The 20,830-nt window shown below is 39.6% G+C and overlaps 1 non-coding gene across 1 annotated transcript; it reads left to right on the top strand.

The window, feature by feature from the left end:
- Positions 1-18,252: 18,252 nt before the first annotated feature.
- On the top strand, positions 18,253-18,325 carry trnak-uuu (transfer RNA lysine (anticodon UUU)). The gene has a single exon. It is a non-coding gene; the product is annotated as a tRNA-Lys (tRNA).
- Positions 18,326-20,830: the final 2,505 nt, after the last annotated feature.

Raw genomic sequence — 20,830 nt, 5'->3', positions numbered from 1 at the left:
GTGTGTGTGTGTAAGAGAGCAAGAGAAAAGGAGGAGAGAAAGACAAAGTAAAATGTAAGAAAAAGAAAAAAAGAAAAAGAAAACATGCCAAACCTTTTATACTTCCTGCATACAACATAACAGAAGCATTAAGTCAGATGCGCAATGTCTCTGTCAACACTGCAATAGTTCTGTGAATCTTGAGCTTCAGCAATTAAGTTTGAGAAAAAAAATTGGTTTTCTGTAACAACACCAGATATAAAGGAGAAGAAGAGATCTATCTATCTATCTATCTATCTATCTATCTATCTATCTATCTATCTATCTATCCATCCATCTATCTATCTGCTTCAAAAATAATAATAGTACCTTATGCCAGAAGAGACTTTTTGAATTTGCTTCATTTTGCCACAAGCCCGAAAGCCGTAAAGAGAACAAAAGAGCCAGTGCTGTTTCTTTCTCTTTATTTCATAGGAAAATGAGCACCCAGGGCTAACATACACTCGCCTCAATTTCAAAGAACCATCAAAGTCGAAGTCTGGACGACAACACAGAGAGAGACGCCTCAACGGACAGGAAGAGACCTCGCTTTACAGCCAAGTGAAAACGAAATAACTTGATTGTTGTTAGTAGTAAACACGTTCTGGGAAATAAAGCTCTACAAATGCTCCATAACAAACTGCCCCAGAAACCAGAGATATTTTTCTTGTTGAATGCTATTATTTAAAAAATAAATAAATGAATAAATGGAGGAATTTCAGTGAAGGAGTGTTAGTCCTTCATTAAAAATGCAGATAATAACTCCCGCACTGACGTTGCTCAGCTATTTCATGACACCATTCACAACTGCACCCAAATTAAAATGTATTTTTGGTCACACACAACACACAGACTGAGTTAGTCAGGTTCTTGATAATGAGGTGGATGCGCTGAATAATATATTTCCAGTTCTGTGTTGTATGACGTTTTGAGGGAAAATGACCAAGCGGCATAGAGCCCTAGATTAAGTCGATGGGCTTGTTTTCTGAACCCGTGTTCAATGGAAAATGATCTTCATATAGCGTCCCTCTCTCTCGTGTTTGAAGTCGTTGGACGACACCCTCCGCTGTCAAGTTATTCGACCTTCACACTCTTACATGTATATTTCCTCAGCAAAGTGCCGTCAGGAAAAAGTAACCGTTGGGATATTTTGCACAGTTTTCTACCAAACAGGGCGACTGACAAGTTAACTTCATGGGACATTCGGGTGACCAGATGCAAACAGACCAAATGTGGGACGAGTAGTACGTTTGTTTGGGACAATGTGGGACGCGTTACCAATGCTAAGAGGTAGCCGAAAACTTCGATATAACGTCCATCTAACTGAATAAGAAACACTTGTGTTCTGCCTTTCGGATCGTAAACACCTATACTTTGTCCTCTCGTCGATTCCGCAGCGTATCAGTTAGGCCATGAAAAATGCAGGCTACAATTTTGCTATATGAAATATACGAGGAGCACAGTGACGTTTGTCATCCCAAAGGCACACTAATTCTACAATATAACACGTCTTTATTGACAGACATCCAACATGCATTGGCCATTACAGGCCCTTCAAAGGCAACTGTCCTTAAGCAAATCAGCAGGTATCATGCAGCTCAAATCTTTCAAGTTGTACTCCTCACTGGACTGAAGCTTTCACTGACAGGTTCGTCGGAACGGTATTACCAATGTATTATTAAGTCTCTGCTGCCGCCTAGTGTAAGATCTATTGCTTGGTTCTGTACGTGTTCTGAGTTCCGGCAAATATAATCGCGAAAATTAAATTATTAAGGAATGTTAAAATAACTTATCACTGGCAAATCCTGATCATAGAAAAAACGATCCGTCATGAAATTACATTCGCATGCATATTTTCAATGAACCCCACGAGCAAATGAAGAACATATAAAAAGACTTTAAATTTGGTACTATTGCTCCGGAATAAGGCTTCCGTCTATGTCAGTGTGTGTTGTGGCAATCACCGACTTTTTTTTATTCATTTAGTTATTTATTTATTGATCCTCTGGATTTGCTTGCTCACTTAACCTGCGCAGACCAAAACCGGAAGCTAGAGTGAGTGGATCGCTCAAGCGCTGTCCGTGGTGCTGAAATGAGGACTTATCTACGGCAGTGATGAAACACTCAAGAAAGTCCTTCATGTCGAATATTCATCATGACGCATTTTTTTGTAAAGATACTTGCTTAGTACATTTTCTTTCCGTTTAATCAAGTTAAAGGCCCCATGCGTCTGGTCCAAAATTTCCATTGTGTTTCTGGACCAATGACAGGGAACGAAGGGATGACAAGTACACAGCAGGCATAATGAGAGAAATTCTGCAACCAGTGTGTAAGCAATCATAAAAAACTCTAAGTAAACAGTAAAGTTAAATATTGCAGTTTTTATGATTGCTTACTCGCTTGTTGCGGAATTTCGCTCATTGTGTCAAAACTCTACACACAAGTAAATAAGACACAACACGCGGAGATAAACATTTCACTTCTATGTCAAAATGAAACTCCGTAATCAAAACCTAACAATCCTTTTTCAAAATGGCATGATACATACGTGCACCATTGGAATTACTCTTTGAAAGCAGCAGCAACAACACACTGATGTACTTTATACAAAACACTCCTGTCCTTAGTATTTCGTAAACCTTTTTAAGTTTCTCATATAGGCTCCTGTGAAAGATTGCTCTAGTACAGTACATCTACTCTCATTTCAATGAACACAAACAAAGAAAGGCTTCAGAAAAAAACAACATACCGCTCATTTGTTTCGCTATTGTAGGTTTTTACAACGAGAAAACACAAAGAACAATAGAACTGCAGTACAGTAATCAATACGATATGTTACTCTAAACTCAAAAATAATTACAGTAAAATTACAGTGCAATGGTAAACACAAATTAGGATTGTAAGGAATTGCAAGGGATGACGTTTATGGATCCGGCACTCTGTCAGGATCTAGCCACATCACCTTGTTCACATCACAAGCAATGTCATCCCTGGCTGGGCAACAGGGAAAATATCACCTTGTGTGCCGTATCCAACGCTGGACTGACCCCACCTCAATGTCTCCAAATGCCTTTTCCATTGCTTGCAGAAGAGGCAGGCGGGCATTTGGTTGGTGATCAGACACGTTCCAACATCAAGCCGAAAAGAATTCCTCAGTAGGACTGAGAAATGGGGAGTAAGGTTGCAAGTATACAACTGTGAAGTTATTTGTTGTTGGTGAACCAGTCTCGAACCAGAGCAGCCTGGTGGACACTAAAATTATCCCAGATCACAACAAACCTGGGCTGCTCTGGTCTGTCTATTACAAGTACTACATCCAGAAATGTGATTATGTGTGCTGTGTTGTAGCCACTTAGGGTGGCATGGTGGTGGAGAACACCTTCCAGACTCCTTGTAGGAGCCCCCACTGATACCTCACCCCCACCAAAAGCTTACCTGAGGTCTATTTGTAGTGCTAAGGCTCAGATTGATTGGTGTTACTGTATAAGTGTTTTCATATGTCTGTTTGGATGTTGCCAATTTCAGCTATGTTTTGCATTTCTGATAGAAGTGTTTTCACAGTGATTGCAAGAGGTTCATTCATGAACAATGCGTCTAATGTAAGAAACAGTGTGTAGTGTTTTGCAGACAGTGTGTTTCAGAATTCCAAACAAAGTGCAAAGCAGAAAATGTGTTTGTAGTTTTGGTGCCTTTGTTTGAGACATGACTGCAAAAGATAAGGTTTTGGCGCTTATGTCTAGGCATTCACTTCCAGTGTGTAAGCAAAAACTGTAAATGCAAAGTTGAAATCCTTTACCTTTACATATATGTTGGTACACATGAGACTAAGTGTTAATTAGCCCAGCTATTTCATAGCTGTGCCCAAGGTAAATGTTTGCATCCTTAGCATAAACATATTGGGACATTTAATTATGACATTTATGCATTTAATTGCATTCACAGCTGTTTTTTTTTTCCTATTCCGATCTGCCTGCTTTGTTACCTTCATATTTGTATATTGTGAGGGTTGACAGGCCAAGGCCCAGTCGCAGACCCGGCACTTGATTGACAGCATTGGAGTAGTTTACTGTGACTGATTTTTCTCCTGTAACTAACACAATGTGGCCTATCAAATTTTTGAAAAGAAAATTCATCCGCTGACTTCAAAGCTAAGCTTCAAAGTAATGACTAACGAGAACCTTCATAGAAATGTAGTGGAGTGAAAAGTACAATATTTGTCATTCAAATGCAGTGGAGTAGAAGTCATAAGTTTTCAAATATAACATTCAAGTAAAGTACAGATACTCGAAAAATGTACTGAAGTGCAGTACTCAAGTAAATGTACTTCTTTACTGTCCACCCCTGGATCCAAGACATGGAAAAAAAAAGGAATATATATATATATACATACATATATAATGATAATAAGACAGCTAATGAGACAGCTCTCATAAATTGACTGGTTTTACTGAAATTAGTTCAGCCCTCTATTTATTTATTTATTTATTTATTTATTTAGTGTGTGCGCGTGTGTGTGTGCTCTTTTTCAAAAAGTTCATTTCATAAAAGCATTTTGTGAAAAGATGCAACCAAGTGAAATTGATATGGGTACAAGGTGATGAAGGATGTACAAGGTGATGAAGGATGGACCCATACAATGGAACTCACAATGAAATCATGGATTCTTCTTTTGTTTCTTACTCCCATAATCACAAAACTAAACATGGAACATTGTGTAATGTCAAAACAGATCTTAATTCTTGCATCATTTTCATCCTTCTACGCAATATTTGTGAACGTCTAATGGTATTTTGTGTGTGTGTGTGTGTGTGTGTGTTTGTTATTTCATTCCAATTTAGTTCATGAAAAGCCATCTTTTTTTTCGGCAGTCACCCGGATCATGGTCTGTACAGCATAGCCCGACCTCAAAGCAACGGTGAAACTTTTGGCAGGTGCCCAAGGTCAGCACAAAGCACGCCTGTGACCTACGGATATCCAAAAGTCATCGTGTGTACAGCCTCACAGAGACACTCAGGCAAGCAAAAGGGGCAGGCTCATAGCATCAGTGCAATCCCATGTGGTGACCACTAGAGGGGGTGATTAAATTTGGAGAGGCACTTGATCAGTAGAGCTACTTAACTGTTGTTGGACAAGTAGAGCATCAGAATGTGTACAACCTGCAAGTCCCCTCACCTCATGACCACAAGGGGGAGCTCAATACTCAAAGAGCAGGGAGTCTCTGTCTCTGTCTCTCTCTCTCTCTGTCTCTCTGTCTCTCTGTCTTTCTGTCTCTGTCTCTCTCTCTCTCTCTCTCTCTCTCCCTGTGTGTGTTTGAGTGCGTGTGTGTGTGTGTGTGTGCACAGAAAGAGGAAGTCATAAACTACTCTAAGCTCTATTTATAATATAAAGATCTCACGAGTACCTCAGTGGTCTACAGTCAGCATGACTGTACTTTTGGTTATTTTGACAGTGATGGTATATAACAAAGCCAATTTGAGGTTTATTTATATTTATATACATTATATATATATATGCAATCATATTTGGATATCAGAAACATTGCGACCTGTCACCCGCCAAATTACTGTGTTTTCGATACAACTGTCCAGAGCCCTTACAAATTCAGATTTAAAAATTTAGCTGTTCATCTTATAATAGGCCCACAATTTATTTTAACTACACAAAGTGGTTTGGGTGTTTTAAATCAGACATGAAGCTACTTTAGCTGAATATTAGTAATTTGTCAATATTATAGTTGAACCAACCTTATACAGGTTTGGGCCACATTACAACACTTACAGTAATCTATATCATGTTTTTGCCTTAGATATTACAAAAACATTGCCTAATGACAAATAGCCCATTAAAATGTGTCTGCAGAAAAAGTAGTTATGTAGGGTACTTAAAGTTGGGCCACTGACAGTTACAGTCTGGTGAGGTTTACTGTTGTAATGCATCCACTGTCACCAGAAGTCTTACCCACTAAAGCATGTCCAATGTGGCATTGTTTTCTTTGTTCTTACCTGTCCTTGTCATAAATGTAGACACAGTGAATGCTAAAGACCATTCTCTCTATGTCAACTGATAATTTTGTAGAAATCTGTTGAGTATTAAATATCTGCGTGAGTATATGGGTATTGAAATAAATAAGTATGTAAGTAAGTAAAAGATGTGCTATTGTATATAACTTTATTTTTTTATGAATAATTATAAGAGGGGTGCCCTTTCTTCGCTTGAGCACATGTTCTCTAAAATGTCTGTGCCCTGATTCTTATCGTACAAATCTTATACATTTGCAGTTCCCGGCTACTTTCCCTCGATGCTGAGCTGGACTATCACTGACATGTACCAAGATGAGACTGTTGGCAGATGGAGAATATCTCAGCCATCAAAACCTATTTAATCACTGTTGTTCTCAGCTGAATAATAAAACTTTGCCTATCGTATTCCCCTGGCGCATGGAAAGCTGGTGAGGGCAAAGCAGGCGTTTCTGGTGAGATAAAAGGCAGTTATGTTTTGCGGGGTAATACAGGTGTAACCCGTTTGGAGAATAAAGCAAAGGCAAGTGGATGTTGTAGTGAGTGTGACTGTACGACTGCGGTCTGTCGGTTGTCTGCACATCCATTGACTGCTGCGCTGGGTCCTCTTGCGCTGCTGAAGGTGAAAGCAATTTAAGTTCCAAGCACAAACCACAAACAAACCAACAGTTAATGAACAGATATAGAGTCTGAAACATATGTACAAATCAACAACAGCAGCAACAACAACAACAAAATATATGGAAATTCTGCGGTGAAAATGCAGGGGTTTCTCTGTAAAGCGTGCATGCCGTCGGTCTCCTATCATGGGAAATCCCCTAGCGTTATGAGCAGTCTAAATTAAACTCATGAAAAGTACAAAGTTTACATCTCACCTGCAACGCAGCAACACGTTCACAAACATACAGGCTAAATAACAGTGCATACCTATGTTTAGTTTGGCTGAAAGTCTCACAGCAACGACTGCGCAAAAGCTCGAAACATTTAAAGTGACAGTACAGTTAATTAACCGCCACTGAGAGCGATTCCAGAAGTGATCACAAAATATTTCTGAAACACGTAAACGAAGCGACATTTCTACAACGTTAATCGGGATTGGTGAAGTAAAAAAAAGATGCTATTCCAGTCTGATTACTCTGCCATATTGCTCAATAGTACACTAATAGAAAAATAGTAACATAGGCCTATATCCTGGTTGAGAGAGCATAGGCGCCATTATACTCAATGCTAGAGTTCACACAAGCTAGGGAAACAGAGAGTGTGAAGGGGTGTTCATGGAGACAGAACAGAACGAGTACGATGGCTGTATGTGTAAGGTTTGGATATTGAGAATATAGACGGTGAAATACCAGCCGGGTTTGTCGTTTCTTCATTAAAATTGGGATAACCTTAAAACCCTGAAAATACTATCTCACGCGAGAAACAACGCTCATCATGTGACTTATTTGATTGTTTGTTTTTAATGTTTTGCTTTGAGCCATTCTAAAATAGAAACGATGATTTCACTGCTTCAAGTTTCCAAATGATAAACTGGAATTCAGCAAGATACGAAAATTTTCACCACGGAAATACGCCAAAAAAATCTAGTGCGCCCTTGTACGCTTTTCCATATACATATACGTGTGTGTTTGTTAGTTTGTACAAATATTTAGTTATGAAAACTTGGTAAACGCTTTCAGTGCATACATCTTACAACCACAGAGCCCGAATAGCTCAGTCGGTAGAGCCTCAGGCTTTTAATCTGAGGGTTCAGGTCACCGCTCGGGCGATGAATTCATCTTTACGCCCTAGGACATAGGGGTGTTCCGTCTACCAGAGCAGCGGTTCTCAATCCTGCTCTCCCTTCTCTGCACTTTTGATTGGCTGAGCACAGCTGATTTGATCATGACCATGTTAATCACATTAATTAGGTGGGTGTGTTTGGAGCAGGGACAGATAGAAGATACGCAGAGCAGGGGTCCTTCAGAAGCAGGATTGAGAACCACTGTTCTAGAGGATAAAGTGCCAAGAAGGTCGATTTCACGTGTCTGAGGTTAATCTCTCTTTAAAGTTTCACAAGTGTTTCACTCGTTCAGAAGGTTTCAGCTACAGATGTAACATTTATTTAAAATACGCATAATTAACCTCAAGGTAATTTTTAACAAAAGGCCTCTTGTTAGCCAGCACTATAATGGCTCTTCTTGTGCCTCCAAAGATTTGTTGCGCGGCTCCCTGGGAAAAGAATGCGTCTCTGGACATCATACACATCTATTGTTACTGTCCACATTTTTCACATTTCCAGTTCCTGACCGAATTACTTTGATGGCTGGCAAATCACTAGTATATACCAACAGGAGACTGTTGACGGATCGAGAACTTCTCAAAGCCATTTAGTGACTGTAGCTCTTAGCGGAATAATAAAAGCTTGCCTATCCTATTGCTGGTGAGAGTAAAGCAGGCGTTTCTGGAGGTCGGGTGGAACAAAAAGCAGTTAGGTTTTGAGGGGGTCAGATCTTCACCCGTTGAGAGAATATAGCAGTGGCAGTCGGCTGGTGTCACGGGTGACCGCATGACCACAATCTGTCTGCTGCCTGCACATCCATTAACTGCTGCCCTAAGAGCTATTGCGCTGCTGAAAGTGCAGGCAATTTGTGTTCCAACCGTAAACCGCAAAGAAAACGACAGTTAAAGAACAGAGATAGACACTACGACATATCTGTACAAATCACCAATAAAAAGAATGATAAATTCTACGGTGAAATGCGGGGTTTCTCAGTCGCGTGAGTCTCCTATCAACCTCGAAAGGCATATGGGAAACCCAGTTCAGGCAGTGTAAAATTAAACGTAGCAACATGTTCACAAACATAAGACAAATCATTTTAAACATACTGTGTACCAGTTGGTTTATTTCACAATCTGAAACAGAATTCTCATAACAAGCGGAAGAGCAGCGCATACATCCTCTCACTTCGCACAGCGTGGGCCGAAAGTTTCACAGCAACGACGAGCCAAAAGCTGCAAACATTTAAAGTGAAAGTACAGTTATTTGCCGACATGTCAGTGAAAACAATTCCAAAAGTGATTACAAAATGCATCTTAAACAAGTAAACAAACCAAAATTTATCCAACGTTAATCAAGATTGGTGAATTAAAAAAAGGAGTTGTCACTTCAGCTTGGTTACATTGGCGTAGCTTATTGCTAAATGTTACACTGATAGAAAACATTAACATGTATCTTCGTTCAAAGAACACAGGCTCCATTTATATCCAATCCTGGAGAACGGAGATTAAACGAGGTGACGTTATGTGGTAATTACTTGTGGACTCACTTCACACAATTTAGGAAGATAAAAATGTATGAGGGTGTTGACAGAGAGAGAAAAGGAGCTTGATGGCTGTGTGTTTGAGGTGTGGAGAATGATTTTAAAGACAGTAAAATACCAAGCCAGTTTGTACTTCGTATATTGAAACAAAGGACAAATGTAACACCCTGATAACTCCCTTATCTCACCCGTGAAACAACAACTCATAATAAAACAACGATTTCGTCCCATAACTGACTCCTTTTTTTAAAAAATAAATATTTTATTTTGAGCCATTCTGAAAAAGGAAATTATGACTTCATCAAACATTTAGCGTTAAAATGCATGGATGGATGATGCTAATTGCATTTTTAACATCATGTGAGTTTCCATATGGAATGGGATTCAGCAAGATCGGAAAATGAATATGACAAAAATATAGCCCTCCCCTTCTGTCTTTAAATCCAGAATGAGTAGTTCGATTACGCCATTTCGTATTAAAGAAAAATGTATCCGTGTTTAGGGAAAACAAGCAAAATAAATAAATAAACGAAGGAATAAATTAATGAATAAATAAATACTCCTATCTGTAAAAAATATTGTCTTGAGCTTAAAGACCTTCGATACGGGTTGGTTTGTACAAATATTTTGTCTTGAAACCTCGGTAAACACTTTCAGTGCATTCATCAACAGTTTTTACCTTGACAAACAAGTCAAGATGGAAAAAAATGTACCTTGTTCACTCTGTACAGCTCACACCACACCTTTTATCTTTCACTGTGGTCAGGGGTGAAAGTTTCCACTGAACAAAACAACAGACAACTTTCCACTTCTCAGGCCAGGTTAGTGCAGTGCTGCTCTGTTGACAGAATATATAAACACATGCTGTTTAACACCTATCACTGTCCATCACTCTCCTCAGAGTCTGAGCACGATGAAGATATAATTCATAATATTTTCAGCACAAAATTATTGTAATGTATATTGTTGCACCTGATTCTGATATTTCATTCTGAATTCATTTAATTTCGAAATGTATTTGATAGGCCATAGTAATCTGCCTTGCCAACACATAGTGGATTTGCCTTATGACCTCGCAATGGACTGTCACAGTATTTCAGAAACTTCAAAAAAACTTCACTTTTTTTTTTAAAAAAAAAAGTGGATTTTATAGATACCAAGAGCATTTTCAAGCTTTTAAGTACTGCTATTCTTTTTTTACCATACTTCAAAAAACCTGTTCAACTGTTTCAAAGGACTTTGGTTTAGAGAACATTAGAGGATTAAAACAAGACAAATGTCGCTCGTTAGAAGTGAACACTTTCTGTAGACCTGGCCCTGATGAGTCTCCACTCACATTTGAACAGATCTCTAAATATAGAAACAAAAAACATTGTGGTTAAACTGTAGAGACGGCGTGTCACGGACTGAAGCGCTTTCAGGCGGTTCAGTGAGTTGGTAAAAATATTACATGGTCGAGGCCAGTATTTCTCACTGGCCATGTTGTTGTCTGTGGCATTTGTATGTGTCAGGGAATAGTTTAATTTAGCTGTTGTGGCGATAGCGGTTCCCCTTTGAAGTTCAAAGAACAGCACGCACATGGTGCGCAAAAGCGCATCTGGGCAGGTACTAGTCCGCAAGCTCACTTTTGCTTTGTCTTCTCCTGAGTCTCTTTAGATTCGAGACAGCGTCTGTTCTGAGGGGACATGGATCGGTTTCTCATTCTTCTGCTTTTTGTTTTTCACGTGGGTAAGTCTGTGCGTGATCTTGGTCAACTCAATTAATAAATGCTCTTCAGAGTAACCTTCACTGCTGCCAGCTTGTTACATGGAGTATGACAGATGTTTATAGCACAATGTCAACCCTGAGATGGGTTTTTTTTTTTTTTAATTCTTTTGCCATCACCTGATGCATGCATTATCGCTGTTTTTGTTGTTCTTGATCTTGTTCTTGTTCTTCTTTGTAATAATTAAGTTCATGTCGTATCTTTTTTTCTCTCTTGTTGTCGCTGCTGTTGACTGTTCGTTTGTTGTTTTCTTCACAGACGCAGGCCAACTAATTATTTCCAAACCTGGCGGGAACTTCTCCACAAATTGCCTTTGTTTGAGAACAGAGGGCTGTTATAGCGATTATGTGCGGTGGGTTCGATTCGACTCGAATAGAACTTTGGAGATGATCGATACAAACTGTAACAAAACACTGTGTCGGTTCGCCAGTAAAGGATTAGGCAATTCTCAAGTACAGCTGACTATTCTGCGAGTTGAAAATCGGGATTCAGGACGCTATTATTGCGGAGCTGGGACGGGTGCTCTCATTCATTTTAAGCCTGGAAACACCCTACTGCATGTCGGAGGTCAGTAAAAACCATAACTTTACATAAAGTATCTTTTTGTTAGTTTGCCGCCTTTCAAAGTGACGTCCCTGAAGAATCAAAATTGAATAATGATAATAATTATAAGGAAAATGTGTAGGAAAATGCATTCTACAACTTTCAGTTATCTTAGAGATCGCTTGTGAAAGGAGAATTGAATTCGGAAACTATTATTTCGCTTAAGAAAATATTTTTCCTAGAAAAAAGTAACAAACTAAACAGTTAGAAAAAGAAGTACCTAAGAAAAGTAAACACAGAGAAAAGTTTGAAGGATGACTTGTCTCTGAGACCGTGTCAGTGCGTCTAGTGTGAATACCGTGCGTGCAAAAAACTGATAAAATCTTAGACGTATGGAGGGGCAAACAGAGCTGTGTAGGTCATAGAATCCGAGTTCAAAGCAATAAAACTTGAACATAGCAGCAAGAAGCACCAAAACTCTGAGAACTCACACATGCAACTTTCGGCGTGAGTAAAACATTACCTATATTATAATTTTCAGAAAAAATCGAAAGAAATTAGCTTTGATTTTTTTGGTCACAGACCAAACGCCAGTTTCATCAAAGGTATTGGACGGAGCCGTTAGGGATAGTTTAATGTTGCTGTCTGTCCTTATCTTCAGTTGCATTCTGTCCTGTGTTTTAATTGCTGTTCTATGATCTCTTCTCTTCTATGGTGTCGTCTCAGCTGTGGATAAAGTGGTGGATTAACGGTCTATCATTATTTTATTAATTACAGCCTGCCAATGCTTTTTTTTATTTTCAGATGAGGGGGTCTGGACAAAAAACAGTAGAGTCGAGCTGTTTTTTGAGCGGTTCAACGATTCGCTTGACCGGCAGACAGAACCGAGACGCTACGCTGACTTGCGCTGTCTAGTGACCGGTCTGAGTGCTCCAGTGGTAAATATATTTTGGACGTCATCTGGTGGAAAAAACCGAACCGGTCAATTTTGGGAATCAATGAAGACAAACAGTGGGTGAGGGACAGAAAGTTACAGATTTGGTTTTCTTCGTTAAAGCTCATACTGAACTGTAAAATGACTGTAAAATCATGATAGAATATGGTTAAATTAAAAAAAAGGCGGGGGGGGGGGGGGGGATTTCTACACATAAACATATTTCCGCCGAAGAAAATATGAATATATCTTACCATAAAATAATTCATTAAAATTTATAATGACAACTCTCTCTCAAATTTATTGGCTGTACAACACTCTTATGCGTCCCACAGTAGAGAATTATTCTTTCAAGGTACTCCGAACTTCAGCGATGAATAGTTAACTTCATAAATATACATTTTTGGGGGGAGGAGGGGTTAAAGTGTTATGAAATTGAATCTTTGTAAATACGCAAATTTGTTATCAGTGATATGATTTTTTGTTTCAGAGATAAAATAAGATTACCCCAGATTACAGATTACCCCAGTTTCTTTCTTTTCTCCTTTTAATATATTAAACGATTCACGCTTCTTTATGAGCTTCATTAAAATTATTTCAGATCTAAAAGCTCTTCTCTAGTGCTCCTCTGAACACTTTTGTAAGCGTTTTAGTTCAAAACCTTCTGTCTCCGTCCCTCTGTTTTCTTTTCAAACAGTCGGCATCTCGGGCTTGGTAACAGTCGACTCGTTCAGCTCACGGAATGATGATCACATTCATTTTTTTTTTCTTGTTCAAGTTGTCTTTTAATCTCTACTATAGGCCTACATACCCCCTGCATTCCTGCTGCTTTCACATTGTCATTTGCGACGTCTCTCCTTACTGTGGCTTTCCAAGCCATGTTTTGCCTGTTCTCCGTGTTCTGTTCCTGATCTTGTCAAGGTTCCATGTCCAGGCTGCACGCGCTCCACTAGGCCTGCATCGCTCCACCGCTCCACGTCCATATTCGCTTTTGCTCTAAATAAAAACAGGCCTTCCATATCTGCTCTATCCGGGGTTTTCTGGGAAGTCAATGGAGGAGGAAGTATTAGAGGTTGCCTCGGAGCGAAGTGCAGCTTTAACGCTTGTCGATCTTCTAAATTGCAGTTCTCGATCGGGTGAAATTATGAGCGCTCCCCTCCGTCCTCGTGTCCTGTCTGTACATAGCCTACCTGTTTAGTGTGTATCGATACTTGCACTCAGGAACTATTAAAACTATCACGTGCGTGCTGCTGACCGCTGGACTCGTGTTCCAGTCTTTGACCACAAATATGAAAATATTATCCTGTGTCAAACAGGTTCCAAGTGATGAGTCATCTACGCATCCTAAATCCCACCAGTAATGAGTCGTATTACAGTAACTCGGACCATGATCAGAACAAAGATTTCCATCACGTGGACTCCCACAATGCTCTCCAGCATGAGTACAGTAATACAGACCTGGAGGAGGAGGAATGGTGGTGTGATGTTTATGCTGGTGACAAAGTTTACAGGAGCAACACGTTCTTATTGAGCAAGAGAAATGGAGAGGAATCAGGTAAAGCACACACACACACACACACACACACACACGCACGCAAACACACACACACAGAATAAATTTTTTGGTCATGTGTATGAATAAACAGTTGTGTAAGTGCTATGAGGACACTTTCTGGACATAGTGTTCTCTGTGCTCTTATACTTTTACATGAAGTATTTTGAAGGCTCTTTTATGAAGTAAAGAATTACATGCAGGCAAAGCAACAAATCACTTTGTACTGAAGCTAAAGAGATACATGATAAGTGCAAACTTGACAAAAGTGCTCCACCAGTTATTTAATGACTAATCACTCACCGACAGAAACTGTACAAAGTAAACTTTACTTTAAGTTGAATTTATGGGCATAAGATGAATTTAAATACATATTCAAACTGAAATCTGTAGTTTTTCACTGACGAATAGACATGTACTCAGGAACACAGAAAATGGAAACATTGTTGTTGCTCAAAATGTATTTATTGGCATGTACTGTCTTAGCTTAATCCAGTTCTATATCACCTGTGGTTCCAGAGTGGTGTCCTGTTCTGTTCTATGCAGCCATAACACTCAGTACAGTGTGTGTGATTCTCCTCCTTATACTCATCTCTCATTGGCTGTGTTACCTACGCAAAGGTGAGTTACTCCTAAAAAAATATGACACTACACTGATGTTTAGAATGAGTTCATACAAATGAATATTTTAGAAGAGACTGATATATTCAAAACACTGACTGTGTATTTCAGGTTCAAAATTTCAGACAGAGGTTCAGGTATGTTTCTCAACACATTTATCTGTGCGTGTGTGTGTGTGTGTGTGTGTGTGTGTGTGTGTGTGCGAGTGAGTGAGTGAGTGAGTGAGTGAGTGAGTGAGAGTGAGAGAGAGAGAGAGAGAGAGAGAGAGAGAGGTGATGGGTAACAACATTTTTTTCATTTTTTTTTCTTTATTTCATAGGACAATGATCAGCGGGAACTGACGTACACAGACCTTCATTTCAAACAATCAAAATCAAAGTCTGGTAGACAACACCAACGCGTCAGAACGCAGGAAGACGCCTCACTTTACAGTCAGGTTAAATGTAGGTTTAACAAGATTCTTTTTGACCAACTGAAACTCAGACAAAAGGCCTAGTAGTAAGCATACTGCACCTTGGCTACAGCCAGCAGTCCCTGGGTTGTTAGTTATGATTAATGGTTAATAAGTAAGATTCCTGATTCCTAAAGGTGTATGCACTTCCTGCCTGAGTGCACTGGTTCCCCCACTGCACTGGTCACACACTCATACTACCACCAGACCATCCTGTTACATATGTAACTGCTGTGTTTCACATAAGAGAGAGAGAGACGGTAGTGATGAGGATCTTACAAACAGTGACCGTGTTTTTCAGGTTCAGGATCATCAACAACCAATGGCTCACCTTTAACAGATACACAGGTAAAATTTATACATAAAAACAGTGCTTTATTTAAGTAAGTGTGTGTGTGTGTGTAAGAGAGCAAGAGAAAAGGAGAAGAGAAAGACAAAGTAAAATGTAAGAAAAAGAAAAAAAAAGAAAAAGAAAACATGCCAAACCTTTTATACTTCCTGCATACAACATAACAGAAGTCAGATGCGCAATGCAGATGCACAATGTCTGTGTCAACACTGCAATAATTCTGTGAATCTTGGGCTTCAGCAATAAAGTTTGAGAAAAAAAAAAAATTGGTTTTCTGTAACAACACCAGATATAAAGGAGAAGAAGAGATCGATCTATCTATCTATCTATCTATCTATCTATCTATCTATCTATCTATCTATCTATCTATCTATCTATCTATCTATCTATCTATCTATCTATCTATCCATCTATCTATCTATCTATCTATCTATCTATCTATCTATCTATCTATCTATCTATCTATCTATCTGCTTCAAAAATAATAATAGTACCTTATGCCAGAAGAGCCTTTTTGAATTTGCTTCATTTTGCCACAAGCCCGAAAGCCGTAAGGAGAACAAAAGAGCCAGTGCTGTGTCTTTCTCTTTATTTCATAGGAAAATGAGCACCCAGGGCTAACATACACTCGCCTCAATTTCAAAGAACCATCAAAGTCGAAGTCTGGACGACAACACAGAGAGAGACGCCTCAACGGACAAGAAGAGACCTCGCTTTACAGCCAAGTGAAAACGAAATAACTTGATTGTTGTTAGTAGTAAACACGTTCTGGGAAATAAAGCTCTACAAATGCTCCATAACAAACTGCCCCAGAAACCAGAGATATTTTTTCGTGTTGAATGTTATTATTTAAAAAATAATAAATGAATAAATGGAGGAATTTCAGTGAAGGAGTGTTAGTCCTTCATTAAAAATGCAGATAATAACTCCTGCACTGACGTTGCTCAGCTATTTCATGACACCATTCACAACTGCACCCAAATTAAAATGTATTTTTGGTCACACACAACACACAGACTGAGTTAGTCAGGTTCTTGATAATGAGGTGGATGCGCTGAATAATATATTTCCAGTTCTGTGTTGTATGACGTTTTGAGGGAAAATGACCAAGCGGCACAGAGCCCTAGATTAAGTCGATGGGCTTGTTTTCTGAACCCGTGTTCAATGGAAAATGATCTTCATCTAGCGTCCCTCCCTCTCTCGTGTTTGAAGTGATTGGACGACAGATCACCCTCCGCTGCCAAGTTATTCGACCTTCACCCTCTCACATGTATATTCCCTCAGCAAAGTGCTGTCAGGAAAAAGTAACCGTTGAGATATTTTGCCAAGTTTTCTACCAAACAGGGCGATTGACAAGTTAACTTCAGGGGACATTAGGGTGACCAGATGCAAACAAACCCATCAAAGGTAACTGTCCTTATGCAAAACAGCAGGTATCATGCAGCTCAAATCTTTCAAGTTGCACTCCTCACCAAATCCAACAACAACATAAATAAGGCACAAAAATAAAATATATAAAATAAAACAATCATCAGTATGCGGGATGTGGGTCAAAAGGTCAAAATGCTGTGCAGTACAAGGCAAAGCAGGACGCCTGGTCACCCTAGGTGACTCCTCCCCCATGACTGTGCATTTGTGTTTGTTTAGCAATACAGATCTCAGTTCAGACCAACACTAGTATAGTTTCCAGATTTCTGAGTGAACCTCAACATTTATTACTGGCATATGCATTTTGAAGTCCTGGAGAGAAGTAATAGTGGACCCTTCTTTGAGTCCCCTTGACAATTTCGGTAAATTAAATTCAGGACATACTTCAAGAATGAAGTCACCTAATTGCCAAAATCGCCACCAGAGGGCACCAAGAGGCACTACAATAAACTTTCACTGGACTGAACCTTAAACTGACAGGTTCGTCGGAACGATATTACGAATGCATTATTAAGTCTCTGCTGCCGCCTGGTGTGAGATCTATTGCCTGGTTATGCACGTGTTCTGAGTTCCGGCAGATATAATCACTAAGATTAAATTATTCAGAAATGTTAAACAGAACTTGTCACTGACAAATCCTGATCATAAAAAAAAAAACAATCCGTCATGAAACTACATTCTCATGCATATTATCAATGAACCCCACGACCTAATGAAGAACATATAGGAAGAGTTTGAATTTGGTATTATTGCTCCGGAATAAGGCTTCCGTCTATGTCAGTGTGTGTTGTGGCAATCACCGACTTTATTTATTTATCTATTTATTTATTTATTGATCTTCTGGATTTACTTGCTGACTTAACCTGCACAGACCAAAACCGGAAGCTTGAGTAAGCGATTCATTCAAGCGCTGTCCGTGGTGCTGAAATGAGGACTTATCTACGGCAGTGATGAAACACTCAAGAAAGTCCTTCATGTCGAATATTCATCATGACGCATTTTTTGTAAGGATCCTTGCTTAGTATATTTTCTTTCAGTTTAATCAATTTGTTTTTGTAATATTAGCAATCTGCATCAACTTTGGTCAGGGAAAATTCAAAGTTTAGGTATATCGTCCTTGTAACCGTCAATAATAAACAGAAGTAGGGGTTACTCGTTTAATTTCTTTCAAATAAAGAAAGTACCAAATTTTTGGTCTTCATCTCACGGTAACACAGAAATAGCGACGGAAAATTCCAATTATTCAATAAGTGCTTCTGAAAGACTTGCAGAGCCCGGATAGCTCAGTCGGTAGAGCATCAGACTTTTAATCTGAGGGTCCAGGGTTCAAGTCCCTGTTCGGGCGAGTGTTGTCTTTAATTTGGGAAATGGATGGGTTTTACCTAGTCAAGTAGTTCTGTGAATAGTTGTTGGAAGTTCCGTGGAGAAATGCAGTGATGGCGAGATGCGGATACATTCCCCACCTCTCTCTTAGACACTAACGTCCTGATAAACACAAATAACTCACAAAATGTTGTCAATTCATAATAGCTGAAAGTTCCTTCACCTGGTTCTTTGTGTGGTCTCCTGCCTCTCACAAATAGAATCTTAAGTTCTGTTCTCAGAGGTTCTACAACAGCAGAACAAAAACTGGACAACAACACTTAAGGCTCAGCATGAGTCCGATGCAACTTTTCGTTGACATACAGTACTGATGCACTGTTAATGCGTCTATGTATCACTATGTATGTGTCGCTAACAATGTTAAACTAATTTTACCTAATACATCCATAAGAATTCACTAACCATCCTTGCAGTGCTGGATAAAAATATGATTCAAAAAACAGGTTCAAAAAACAAGCCCATCAACTCAATCTAGGGCTCTATGCTGCTTGGTCATTTTCCCTCAAAACACCATACAACACAGAACGAGAAATATCCTGTTCAGCAAATCCAACTCATTATCGAGAAGCTGACTATCTCCGTCTGTTTGTTGTGTGTGACCAAAAGGAAATTTTATACTAGGGTATTCTTTTTTCTTTCTGAAGCAGATAGATAGATAGATAGATAGATAGATAGATAGATAGATAGATAGATAGATAGATAGCTTTGTTATGGAAAACCATATTTTTTTTTCCTCAGACTTTATTACTGAAGCCCCACGTTTCACAGAACTATCTCAGTGTTGGCACAGACACTGCTCATCGGCAGCAAGTAGAGAATGAATGCTTCTGATATGTTGAATGCAGGAAGTGTAGAACGTTTGGAATGTTTTCTTTTTCTTACATTTTACTTTGTCTTTCTCTCCCCCTTTTCTCTTGCTCTCTTACACACAGTGACTAATTGAGAGTGTGTGTGCTACTGATTTAACTGAAAACAAAACTAAACCTTTCCTGTACATATGCAGTATGTCCCTGCGATGTTCCCACACATGACTCAAGACAAAATAAAAACAATTTCAGACAAAACTGAATTTATTAAGAAAACCAACTTTTACTTTCAAATGAGCAGAAGTAACAAAATCACACATGAACTTACACAGCTCTAATCCAAACAACTGTCTGTTAATATACACAGCTCTAATCCAAACAACTGTCTGTTAATTTACACAGCTCTAATCCAAACAACTGTCTGTTAATTTACACAGCTCTAATCCAAACAACTGTCTGTTAATTTACACAGCTCTAATCCAAACAACTGTCTGTTAACTTACACAGCTCTAATCCAAACAACTGTCTGTTAATTTACACAGCTCTCTAATCCAAACAACTGTCTGTTAATTTAGACAGCTCTAATCCAAACAACTGTCTGTTAACTTATACAGCGCTCCAAACAACTGTCTGTTAAGATACCAAATGTTAACTATATACAGTGCAACAGATGCAACTAGACCTTGTCTAATGCACCCAAAACATCCTCACCATATGCACCATATGCACTTGGTTCACTGACACCTCCAGGGTTACTGGGCATTGCAGGTGAACTTGGGCCTTCGACAAAAGCTCTGCACACCTTTAGGCTTGCAATGTAATTTTCTCCATCATAGGTCACTTCAAATGAATCGACATTCAGGAAGTGCTCCTCAATGTCCTGAACGTTTTGCACAAGGTGCGTCAGTTTCTCTTCGACTAAATACCCTCTCAGCACCGCATCAGTAACGGTCAGTGCAGCGTCCACCCCATTCTCTGTGACAACCAGAGTGCCGCTCAGACTGCAAATAAAGCCCGATCTTTTCTGCAACAGCTTACACTGCTCGCAACGAAGGGTGGGTGCTTTGCTGGAAATCTCCGTTTGGGCTCTCAGGCACGTGGAACAACGCAGTTCTTCCTCGATCAGGACGCCCGTCACCGGCCCGACAATCTTCTCCAACCGCCCCTCGCCGAGGGCCTCGCCGAGGACGCTCTCGGGAACCCGAACGTCCTCGATTTGTAAAACGCTCGTGTCCCCGCACCCCATCAGACACGTCCCTCCGGCGTGATCTCTCGTGGCGAGACGGCTAAATCTGTACGACCCCAGCGCGTTTACGGCGAAAACGTGCCGCTCCCAGAGATACAGCTTAATCGTGTCTGTTGCGTCACAGATGACACACTCTCTCATTTCCTCGTCCACACCACAGACTTGCACCAACTTTGAACTGGCCTTGACGACGCAGACCTTTCCCTCCACAGCAGCAACCTGAAACAAATTCAGTAAAAACACCACTACTCGTCAGGACAGGAACAACAGTACAGCAGCAGAGAACAGGCACTGTTTTTGCATTTTAAAAACATATATTCACGATGAATACGTACACTTTTATGTGCTCCCAAAGCCTTGACTTGAGCAATGGTTAGCGTCTTCATACTTTGCTCTCTTGGCTGAGAAGCAACCT

This window comes from Chanos chanos, chromosome 9, assembly GCF_902362185.1.
Source record: "Chanos chanos chromosome 9, fChaCha1.1, whole genome shotgun sequence".
Classification (NCBI taxonomy): domain Eukaryota; kingdom Metazoa; phylum Chordata; class Actinopteri; order Gonorynchiformes; family Chanidae; genus Chanos; species Chanos chanos.
This window is presented reverse-complemented; position numbering and strand designations above follow the sequence as displayed.